Genomic DNA, 12,459 nt, shown 5'->3' with positions numbered 1-12,459 from the left:
TGTTTTTATGAACAGGGGGTGGGTTATCCATGTCTCAGATGACTTCGGTCAATGGCTATAAACTGCATTATTGCCTGCTCTCCATTTCAGGTTATACAAATGTTTACAAAACCATACCATCATCTATAATTCCCAATTACATAGCAGGGTTGGCATATTACAAGAGACTATAAACGTTAAAAAAATAAAACAAATCTTTTGGTAGATCAAACCACTGTGGATGAAGTGGTTTGGCTGGATCAACCAATAATATTTTATTTTTTATTAGGTCGTTCTAAAGAACACATTGCTTAGCACTCCTTCATGCCAGCACAGTGCAATAGTTTAGCAGAAAAAACAGCAATGTATCCACAGAAAATTATTATAAACCGTTGCCATTCTGTTACATCTTGTCTTAAATACTGTACTGCTTGGAGAAGTCTTTATTGAGGTGAGGTTTAAAAATGTCACCGAGTATTATATTCAGCGGTAATATAATCCATTTTATGTACTAGGCTCAGCATCACTGTATAAACAATAAGCATGTATTTCAAGATTAGCCTGTCTGCTCATTACACTCACTCAGGACCTTGGCTGGGATACACAGGCTAAATATAAAAAAAATTAAAAAGCAATCTTTTCCACTCCATGCAAAGCTTCCCCCTCCCTTCATACAAATGAATATTTGCATAAATCAGCCACAGAAGTCCAAATCTCCACCCATTACTGTCACCGATTCATTAATGTTCAGCCTGGTGGCTGGGTGAGATAGCTGAAATCCAGCAGAGGAAGCTGCAGCTGTACTGAAGGAGCACAATGCAGAATGCAATATTTTATCCAAATGATCTCCTGCCATTGAATAAACACTGCAGTACTTAAAGCTGGAGGGTCATTAAGGGATCACAGAAAGAGCTACAATGTTAAAGTGAATCTGTCAAATGCAAAAGCAAAATTATTCTGTTGTAAAGTATATGAAAACAAAAAGATAATATTTTGTGTTTTTAATCAGGGAAAAACCAGCAGCAGAAATGCTACATTTAAAAGTTTTATGTTTTGCCCAAGCATCCAAGTGCACAAAAAGCCTGAGAAGGGTAGGGGGCAAAAAGCAAAGAATGGATTTGCTTTAAAGGGACCCTGTCACTAAAATCATAGCGCCAAAAAAAGATGTCCCTAAAAGGGACAGCAAGTAATTCTGTTACTCATCACACCAATTGCCTCTAAAATGATTTGTCCTTTTTGCAGAAGCTGACACTTGCTAGTGTTGGATTTCTTGCTTCCCACCAAGTTTATTAGTTCCTCCCACAGACCCGTGTTCTGACGGGTGGAACCACAGAGTGCAGAAGAGGCCCAGAAGATGAACACTCCCAAGGAGATGGTTTCAAAAAAGACTTCAGGCAGTCATTTCTTTTCATTACAGAAAATTTGGCAACACAGACAGTGGTATCATGACTCTCTTTTATGCATTAATGGGCAGCACAGTGGCTCAGAGGTTAGCACTCTTTCAGCAGCGCTGGGTCCCAGGTTCGAATCTCAGTCAGGACACTATCTGCATGGAGTTTGCAAGTTCTCCCTGTGTTGGTGTGGGTTTCCTCCCACAGTCCAAAAATATGCAGTTAATTGGCTTCCTCCAAATTGACCTTAGGCTGTGTTAATGACATATGACTATGGTAGGGACATTAGATTGTGAGCCCCTTTAAGAGAGTTATAGTGACATGACCATGAACATTAAATGTATATAAATAGTAGTTAATAATTTTCTTGGCAGAGGGATCAATTATTGCTACATTTCATTTTATCAAAAGTCACAGCAATAGAAGAATGTATAGCACCATAAAGAAACAAAAACACACATACATCAGGCAAATTTTTTTAGTAGGAATTAAACGGCTCTAAAAACATGAAAACAATAAAATCTGAATGGTGGCCACCAATATGGAAGCTTTGACTACATTTAGTTTCCAAAAACAGAACATGAAACTAGGAAAAAGAACTATAATTCAGCCAAAACTGAAAATCAAGTCTTGGGGGGTTCAAATCCTACCTGCTCAGTTCTTCACATATTGCCGTAAACCAGCCTATGGTGGTAAACCTTTTTATGCATTATCTGTCAACACAAGCTTGTCATTCCCAATGCTGCCTTGAACTTTTAGAAATCCTAATGACAAAACATCTTGGTACTAAGGTGTTTGACGGTCAGACTTGGCTTGGAAGGTGAATGGAGTTGATGAATGCGGTAAGATGATTTCAGGCAGCGCAAGGGATGCATGGGAAATAAACTTTCTGTCCCCTCCTACTAACCCTGAGAGGTGGTATGTGTCTGCTACGGGCATAAAGGATTAAAGATAATGTTAGGAAAAATGAAGAGATCTTAATGATTAGGCTACAGTTGGTTGGAATGTGAGAATAACTCACTGGCTTCAGAAAGGAAACACAGAAGCCACAAAACAATTTCATGTAAATATTGTTGGATGATGGCGAGGCCTGTGGTTCGTTAAAAGCCACTCCTGCTTGAAAAATGTTATTTGAAAACATACCAAACTTGGGATGGGAAACCAGAAGAGCTGCACAGCTCTCCACCACCCATGGCTTTGCTGCTTTGAAGTGGCTGGGCACTATTGGAATTTTGCTGTCCTATATTTTTAGCTGGCAAATTGCATATTTTAATGGAAATGGATTTTTTGAGGGGGGGGGGGCAGTGATCAGATGCATCGGAAGCAGTCTTTTCATCTCTCTCAAACACAGCAATGCACATTTGCCACAGAACTTAAAGTGGACGTCTGGGGATAATGAAAAATAAAAAGGAGAATATCCAGTATATAATAAGAAAAAAAAAGAAAACATTTAGCAATACACTGCACATTTCTTCATGTGCAAATATTGTAAATGCAATTAAATATTCTCAAGTACAGAAAGATAAACCCAGTGTACTCCTGACTTCCTGTAGAATGCTGACAACACTGCCACAGCTAGAATAATCTCATTGAAGCATCAGGCAGGTACAATGGTTCCAAATCTCAGAGTGATCCTCCAAAGCTCCCCTTGGCTGGCACAGTCATTCGCACTTCAGCACTGGTTCCTAAAACATGGAGGCTTGGGCATTTGACAGCTAGTACCACTTACTGGACGCCCCCATTCATTCTCTAGGAAGCCTCTACCTGGAGACAATACATATGTAGCATCTCCCCAGGGGCAGTGGCTCTCTAGCAAGGGGAATCAGTAAACGCATTGCAACCTTACCACCATAACTTCAAGGTTCTGTGACATCAGCTATATAAATACTAATCTAATGTACAATATGGTCACCTTAATAATAGGGAGACCATATTTCTATACCATAAAGCTGAAGTTTTGACAGCACAAAGGCTGCAGAGATGTTTTTATAAATAACCTACATTTTAGAAGGGTCAATTCTATCATTTAGCAAGGGTTAGACTAATGCAGATTAAAATTTTCAACCCCATCATTATGAATATTTGTATCCAGACTATTTTGTAGTGCGAGGGAATGAGCCAGTTCATTATTTCTTGAAGATATGCAAAAGATGACACCATGTCAGTGACACTTGGCAAGTCAAATCATGTATGGAATACTGATGTAAGATAAGCAAGTTTCTTTATTTGGGTTTGTAGCATCCCTGGGTAAGAATTACACAGGATTAGATACAATCTCATCTTCAATCTGCTGTACAAGGAGATTATACAAAGGCAGGAAAAAATATACTTTACAGATGCATTTTGAAGGTCTAATTGATAAATAAAAAAAAATAAAAAAAAAAAAAGCTTTTCGTACAAGTACCCTCTATGCTGCAGCATATTCACCTAACAGATTCACATCTAATCTGGAAAAGAGAGGAAATAGAAATCTGGTCTAAAATGATCGGGCAAAATAGAAACTCATTACTTCGGACACTGTGATAAAGAATACCCCAAATCCCATCCAGTGTACTGTTAAGACAGTGAAAAAAAGTACACTAGTAACATTATAAATGTCATAGGCGTAGCAATCATGGTGCCAATATGATTTCAGACCTAAAGTTCTAAAGTGTACACGTCCTGAGCAAAACTAAGCAGGTAGCCATTAGCGATTTCCTTCTTTAGTTCTCTGGTTGTGTATGGCTTTACTAGTGCTAAGTCGCAGACTCTGTAAGCTAGTTGTAAAAGTGCATGAAAAGTATTGGGACCAGAAATCCAAATCAAATTTACTAGATTGTTCACACAAATACAAGACTTGTGTATGATTAAACAATATTAAGCAGACTTTCCTAGTTGGGTTAACTAAATGTGACCCTCTGAAAGACGGCACAAATCCAGCAAAATAGTTCAAACCTAAAACTGCTTCACAAATTAGACAAAGTGCTGACTGACCTCCTTGTGCAAATGTTACCTTGCTATAAAGTCAATCCTCATGCTTCAATAGTTCCAGAACAAAATGCAGAATAGGGGTTCAGACCCAAATTAACTACAGAGCAAATGAAGACTAATACACACACATACATACACTTCAAATTATACTGTCAGAACTCCATGTGTATGCTTCAATGGATCTATTAGGTAGTAATTATTTCTGAATTAGGCAAAATAATACACACAACAAAACCTCTCCCTGTGTAGGAATTTGTCACAAGAGATATATTTCCATTAACACTGACAATTCATTAACCCGGGTGTGTAAATAATCTGCTAATGACTAAGAAAGTTTCTAAGGTTTCCCATGTACACACATGTTCCATTGCCATTCTGTCAAACATACACTTTCAGAAGTTATATTCCAGATAGATATTTCTTTTCTCCTTCTCTAGTTTAATTAATAATTAATACTTTACTGGAAAGGCAACCCAAAAAAACAAACCAAAACTCCTGCATGCAAGATTTTTTTAACAGTGGTTCTTTACAGCATTGACTAACGTGATTTATTGGACAGGACATTAGCCTGCTGGATATAGTCACCACACAATGGGCACCCTGCAGAAAGCGATTGATGTGGTCAGCAACAATACTAAAGTAAGCAGTGGTATTTAAACTATGCCTAATTGGTACTAGTGTGCAAAGAAAATATCCCTCACATTATTACACCACCATCATCATCATGACGCACTAATGCAAGGCAGGTTGGATCTATGTTGCTGATGCCAAATTCCCAGCAGATCAACAGTTTCCGAAATACTCAGATCTGTCCGCCTGTCACCAACCACTATGTCACATTCAAAGTCACTTAATTCAAAATTCCTCCCCATTCTGATGCTCTGTTTGAGCTTGAGCAGGTTGTCTTAACACTAACTCCATGCCTAAAAACATTAGGTGGCTGCCATTCGATTGGCTAATAGGATATTTGCTTAACAAGCAGTTGAGAAGGTACACCTAATAAAGAGGCTGATGAGTGTGTAATATAAAAATGTAACACAAACACTTGCACGCTGATTTCTATCCAAAACACAGGCACCAGTCTGGCAAATTTAAACAAACCAGAACCAAGAAAAATCTTGGTAGGCCCACACAACCAGATGTATCTTCTGAACCACATTAAAAGGGTTATGATTGACTAAACATACAATTTCAACTCTAAAGGTAAAAGAGATCTGGTAAAAAGCCAGGGTGAAATTATGTTTATTACTTATATATATAAGGGGAAAGCAAAAGGGAACTGACATGGCTACTGTCATGTTTTATTCTTTGTCTCTATTAGAATACCATGTCTATTAGTTTTTGTAACAAATGCCACTAAAAAAAATATGGAAAATCCAAAATGACAAATGTCAAACAAGACGTGAGAGTTAATCTTTCAATGAAATTAACTTATCCAGCCACAACTGTCTGAGAAGGGAATTCCTTTCATTCCCCTTCCCATTTTCAGGGACAGAAATAGAACAGAAATTTCATATAATGAGAAAAAATAAATGTTGGTATTCATTTTTCCATACTCAAAAAATAAATAAATAAAAAAAGTTTGTAAAAACAAGCCACAAATATGAACTAAGTAAAATACATACATCTTCCACTGTTGGTACTCAAAGAGTATTCCAAAATACCAAAATAGAGGGACCAAAATACCAGAGCCATAAAATCTTTAAAACAAAAAATGTATCAAATAGAAGAGGTTAAAGAAACCCATGACATTATCCCTTTAAATGTGCAGTCTGAAATGTCAACAATTCAAGCATGTTAAAAAGCGTTCATGGCAAAGAATTATAAATGGTGCTGGTTGAAGAATAGCTTACAGAAAACGAGTTTCTATACCTGTTGAGATAGAGATATCTACAGGTTTACAACAGTAAGAGTAAACTAATACCAAGAGACATAAATTCACACAATCTAAAGAAATATTTCAGACTCACAAGTACAAGGCTTCCAGGGTCCCTCCAGCAACTCCTATGACAGTTTTGTGTCTGGCTCAACTTTTTTCCGCCTATTGTTTAACAAACATCCTGTAAGCCGCCTGTACAGAACAAACCGAAATCCAAACAGAATGGCATAAATGTTTCTCCTCTCTCATCTTAGTGTGAAAACAACTCAGGTCAATTAAAGTAACGCATACAAATAAGGAAGACCTTAAACAAACTCAGACTGAAGGAGATTATTTGTTTTAAAAGGTTTCAGAAATATTTTGTGGAGACTTCAGCTTGTTTAGGAACATGCTCAGATTGGTCAGGTTATACTTCTTTCCGCTAATGAAAACTATAGTGTACTTTAAAGGAGTACACATTTTAGGCTGCTTTTGTCCAGCTAACCTTACAGTCATCTTATCTTAGTCATCAATCTTATTTTTACATGAATCGACCTTATAATTGATTTATAGATACTTCTTATCTGTGAACCAGTAGCACTGCCAAAAAAAATAAAAAGACAGGATTCCTAATGTCTATTGTACCCAAAGAGAAAAATATTAAAGCACAATCACTATAAATCAAACAATGCAAAGAAGTTAAATTACTTGCAATCTTGAAAATTCTGCAAAATCAATCTATAATTATCATTTCTGCACCCACTTGATTGTCACAACTGCTCATGAGTTATAAACCGAATGCATTCCTTGGATATCCCTAGTGTTCTGACAACTGTTAAAGCTGGGATTTAATGAACTGCCAAAAACAGGTCATGAACATGATCAGCAATTTCACAAGCTTACACTGTAGAAGGCATCCAAGATCTGACCAAAAACCTGTAAATTGCCACAAACATTTCTCCACAGTTAAGTATGACAGCACTTGTCACTCAATGTCAGCATTGCACACAGTCTTTGATCTTCTTCCCGAGTTTAACTTTTACCATCTCAGGGTTTCTGCTTCTTCAAAAACTTAACACATCAAATGTTTTTTTTGACCTTGTTTTGTCAATGAACCAGGGGGGATAAAATGAAGCAATGAAAAATGAGCAAGCCAGGACCGATCCATGAACAACAAGCGTTGTACACACAAGATTTTCGTCCGATATCATTCGAGGCAATTATCGAATGAGAATCTTCTGATTGTGTATGTAGCATTAAACCATGAAGAACAAACTAAATAAAGATCACCGCACTGTTTTTTCTACAATGCCCTGCATGAAGCTCATGCACCATGATAGGTAGACGTGCACCATCCCTTTATAGTTACTACTTATAGAATGCAGGTGCTGCCAAAAGCATCCACTCAAACACTTGTTTTCATTTGCTAATTTCCACTATTAAGGTGACAGCTGGAATCCAAATGTCAGTTAAAGTAGAACAGGTTATGAATACCATGGTGCTTTAATAATTTCAAATCTCAGTAGCAAGCCTTAAACCTAGACCAGGAAGGTTTGCATCTATAAGTGCTGTAATCAGGAAGATGCATATTAAGTACACGTCTGTGCATATTTATATCTTAAGAGTCATGATAAACAAGTCACTTTGGAGTAATCACAGGGGACTACAGCTTTTTCCAGGGCAAATAAACTGTCTTTTACAGCTATGGACCAGCTCTGCACAGAAGCCACGAAGGAAGATCAAGTTTTGTACTTGTGTTGTCACTGTTGCTGGTATAAAACTTATTCTGCTTTATCTCTGTTTTCCAGGAATTAGAAGCACCAAAATGCATTGGGCGACACCATTATATCAAACCAACAATCAAACAAATATTTCAGAGTCAAGTTCTTGGTCATAATCTAATTAATTATCCCTAATGTGGTGCTCCCAACAGAACAATGAGGCCCAATAAATCTATTTGGACAACTTACATTTTTGGCAGAATACTATCTTCTTAAACTTTTTTTTTATTCCTAAAACTAAACAACTGCACACAAAAGGAACAAACAATCCTTGTACCTGGAAGACCAAGGCAAATAATTATCTGAGGATGTTTCCTTGTGTATTTTAAAACTAAGGATTTCTGTAAACAAATTCAATACTATACAATAATTTGTCATCTGAGTAAAGCTCAAACTTTGTAAGCACCAGTTATTGCGTACATTATAAAGCAGTGATTGTAACATTAACCGCACATTCACTGCAGATGTACTTTCCAGTTCATGCATTTTAAATTACAATAATTCATGGTTTTATAAAAATTCCTCAAAGGGTCCACAAACACCAATTTCTTTGCAAGCAACAAATGTATTGTGAACCCATGTGCTGTTCATTGAGAATAACATCGCAATGCATAACTCACTTTGTCCAATGATTTGTGAAATAGACAGCTATAACTTTTTTGTGCATTTTGCCATTTGAAATGAACTGCCTGAAGAGTTGCATTGTACTGCTAGTGCCCAAAAGCTCTGTTGTATATTACTCTACTAGTAGGATGTGCAAGATTGCATCTTGTGTGTATCTGACATAGATCTGTGTTTCTACATATAGCGGTCTTGAAGCCCAGTCTGTGAACATAATCAGTGTTCTCCCCAGCCCCTTTTAGCTGGGCGCACCACCCAGCACTTTTCAGTAACCTCCCCGCTGATTTTTTGTGGCTACTAAAGAGTTGGGTCACAATACAGGGGCTGCCACCCACCTACAATTTCTTCCCACCCGGCTCAAAACAATTCCTGGGTTGAGCACTGATGTTGTAGGTGGTGGCACTGGATGGTCTGCTGTGTGTAGGCAGAGAACAAAGAGATATTGACAATTTTCCAGCTTATAGGATAGCTTGGGAAAATCACATAGGGGAAATCACTAAACTGCTGCACAGATTCTAGATTATACCAGATTGTAGGTAAATGTTGTACCTGCTTGCTTGTGTCCATCCAGGTAGATTTTAAGAGTCACCCCCTAGTATCAATTGGTGGTATTGCATTGTTCTTTAACAGTGTGTTACTGTATTCAGCGAGTCAGTTCTTGTCCCCGTCCCTACTTCACCCAATCAAGGATCCCTATCCTTGACAATCTTAAGACTTCTGGTAGACTGTTCTTTATCATACAGATAAAGCTCTGGATACAAGAATTCTGTATGTACATATAGGTTTATAAAAGTGCTCCAGGCTCTCAGGACGATAGTACTACCAGATAAAGCCTTATGCATGACAACTACTGTGCCTGCTTTCACACACTCCTCTTAGTTCTCACAGGTTTATTCAATAGGTGTGCTTTAGAAGAAAATAAAGTGCCATCATCTATGACTCTTTATAAGGGATGCTTATAAAAAGAGCAATTGATCTTATCCAGGCATTGATTATCTGATAACTCCTGAATCATGATTTAGAAGAGATATCTGCAAGCACACCTACCTTGGTCCTCTTGAGTTCTCCCTAGATGTACAAATAAACAGTTTAAATATTGTCTATACAGAGAACAATCCCAAAAGAATAAATCCCTCAGATCTTAACTAAAGCTGCATACACACATGCAATAATAGTCGTTGGAAAGGATCTTTCACAATCTTTTCCAACGACTAGCACTGTACGAAGCATGAATGAGTGCTGTACATCCAGCCCCATTCTTCTCTATGCAGAGGGGAGGAGGAGAGCGATAGAGCAGCACTCTGCTGTTCGCACTCCCCCTTCTCTTGCATTAGGAATGTTCATCGTCCATGAATCCACCAGGACGGTCGTTCAGACTATGGGCACTGTACACACACCAGATTCTTGCCCGATATCAGCCCTGAGCCCAATATTGGGCGAGAACCGTTGGGACGTGTGTACATCGCTTTAGAAACCAGGAAGGTGCTGCTGTGGGTTGCAAGAACTCATTAAAATGTGGACTTCCAGATGGCTGTAATGTTTGCTGGATAACAACTCACTTCCTACCTGAAACATATCTCTAATTTTAAGAACTAAAGGTTTGTGTTCCCGCAGCTCTGGAAAAGATGAGTGACTAACACTAGAAAACAGTATTTCGTCCTTGAAAGGCTCTAGAAAACAAGACATATAGACAGTGCTCTTCTATAACTAATGCTCATCTGTGGATAATCAGTCTCATGACACATCGAGCTTGGCACGCTAGTGCGTGAGAGATACAGCGAAGATATTTCTGAAGATATCAGAAGGCCCTGGTAAATGCCAGGAATGATGGGAATAGCCGTTACAAGCTATTTCTCCTGGTAAACACTTAGCACATAAAATGGATTTCATACAAGTCTTCAGAGGCAAGAATTTTTTTTCTGCCAGTTCAACCACTCGCTTACTTTGACTACCCACACTGAAAGTTAGGAAATGTAAAACTTCAAGGTAACTTCATAACCATGTGGTTGTTTGGTAAAAACAACCTACAACCTTTGCCTACCCGTCTTCTTCTGTCAATTGAAACCACCACTACATATCTCCCATTATATTGTGTATGAAATTCCCCCACCTACTAGATTGTAAGCTCTTCGGGGCAGGGTCCTCTCCTCCTGTATCACTGTCTGTATTAGTCTGTCATTTGCAATCCCTATTTAATGTACAGCGCTGCGTAATATGTTGGCGCTATATAAATCCTGTTTAATAATAATAATAATATTAAAAAGATTCTCAAAACTAAAGCTACGTACACATGTCAGATTTTTATCGCCCGATAATCGGCATTGGCCAATTATCGGGCGAAAATCTGCCGTGTGTACAGTCGGTGTCGTCCATCGTCCGGACGACCGACCTGCCGGATCCACGGACGATGGACGACAGACGATCGTAATGAAAGTGAAGGGGAGAGCGCACAGCAGGGTGCCGCTCCGTCGCTCTCCCCCTCCCCTCTCCATAGAGCATGAACGGTGCTGTATGTACAGCACCGTTCATGCATCGTGCACTCCCTTGTCGTTGGAAAGGATCGTGAAAGATCCTTTCCAACGACAAAAATTGGAAGTGTGTACGCAGCTTTACTGACCAACAGACAGATCCATTTTTCAAGCATTTTCATGTTTATTTTTCTATGATCTTTCCCATCTTCCAGGCAAACTGCTAAATACATTTGTAGCACAGAATCTTGCACATTGAATGACCCAACTGCATACCACAGTATATTGCAGCATTACAGACCTGATCAGGGACCTATCCCCATGCTTGACAACGAAGATACAAAAAGTGGATGCAATACCACTTTGCTCCTACTATAAGGTGTTTTATGATACAGAAAATAGTACAGTGCTATGCAACTCAATTATCAACCAGAGTATTGCTTTACTGAGGGTTTCAGAAGCATTAAAAAGGTATAAATTAGGGCTCCATATCTAATTGGAGCTGGGAGTACATGCATAAATTGTCTCCTTAAAACAAAAGTTTGCAAATCTGGCATGAGTGTAGATGTCCCTCGATGTCTCATCAACCCGTCCAGTAAAATGAATGACTGACTAAGCAGGGTAACCTCCTCTAATGGTAGGCCTTTATTATAGGAACTGAAAAGTGGCACATTGCTTACTGAATGGGAGGTACACTTATCTAGTACCACATCTCCCTAATAGCAGTTTCAAACTTCAATTTGAGTTTTGGAATTTTTTAGGTACCATACATGAGACTTATGTCTTTATAAAATCACATAATTTATCAATGTACAAATTACGTTAATAAAGTGTAATATAACAAAAAGCTACTAGACATAATTCATCTATAACACAATTTATTCATGAAATGTTACATCTTCTAAATTATTAAAAAATATAATGCATGTTTTGAATCCTTACTCCTTTACGCTTTTCACCATTTGGCTCCCTCAGAAGAACATATTTTCATATAGATCACATTCATCATCTACAGTGTCCAAACATGTAATCTTAGTTCATACAGTCATGTTTAACCAATAAGCTGAATACTGTCATTTAAATATCCCAATACTAATGATTTGTCACCAAAGTGTACAAAAAGAAAGTAGTCAATATCTACCTAATAAACTTTGCTTCCAAGGGCCTTAAGAGATTAAGGTACAATTATTAAAAACTTAACCAAACTGGGATCCTTCTTTGGGGTATAAAGACATGCACCCCAGAGAGCAGGGTGCAAGTCTGTATGGCCTCAGAGAGTGGGGTGCAAGTCTGTATGCCTCAGAGAATGGGGTGCAAGTCTGTATGCCCCAAGAGAAAGGTGTGCAAGTCTGTATGCCCCCAGAGAAAGGGGTGCAAGTCTGTATGCCCCA

At 38.3% G+C, this 12,459-nt stretch overlaps 1 protein-coding gene across 10 annotated transcripts in view; it reads right to left on the bottom strand.

The window, feature by feature from the left end:
- The window catches only part of PKP4 (plakophilin 4), a 180,748-nt gene that overhangs the window by 92,966 nt on the left and 75,323 nt on the right, over positions 1–12,459 (bottom strand). The window contains exon 1 of one of the 10 annotated variants that reach the window (XM_072418188.1): positions 6,311–6,327. The exons of the other annotated variants lie outside the window; for them this stretch is intronic. The gene's annotated coding sequence lies outside the window, so the exon portion shown is untranslated. Of the gene's footprint in view, positions 1–6,310; positions 6,328–12,459 lie in introns of those variants that run through there. 10 annotated transcript variants of the gene reach the window in all.

This window comes from Pyxicephalus adspersus, chromosome 7 (assembly GCF_032062135.1).
Source record: "Pyxicephalus adspersus chromosome 7, UCB_Pads_2.0, whole genome shotgun sequence".
In the NCBI taxonomy this organism is placed as follows: domain Eukaryota; kingdom Metazoa; phylum Chordata; class Amphibia; order Anura; family Pyxicephalidae; genus Pyxicephalus; species Pyxicephalus adspersus.
The sequence above is the reverse complement of the archived record's forward strand: the minus strand, read 5'-3'. Positions and strand labels throughout refer to the sequence as shown.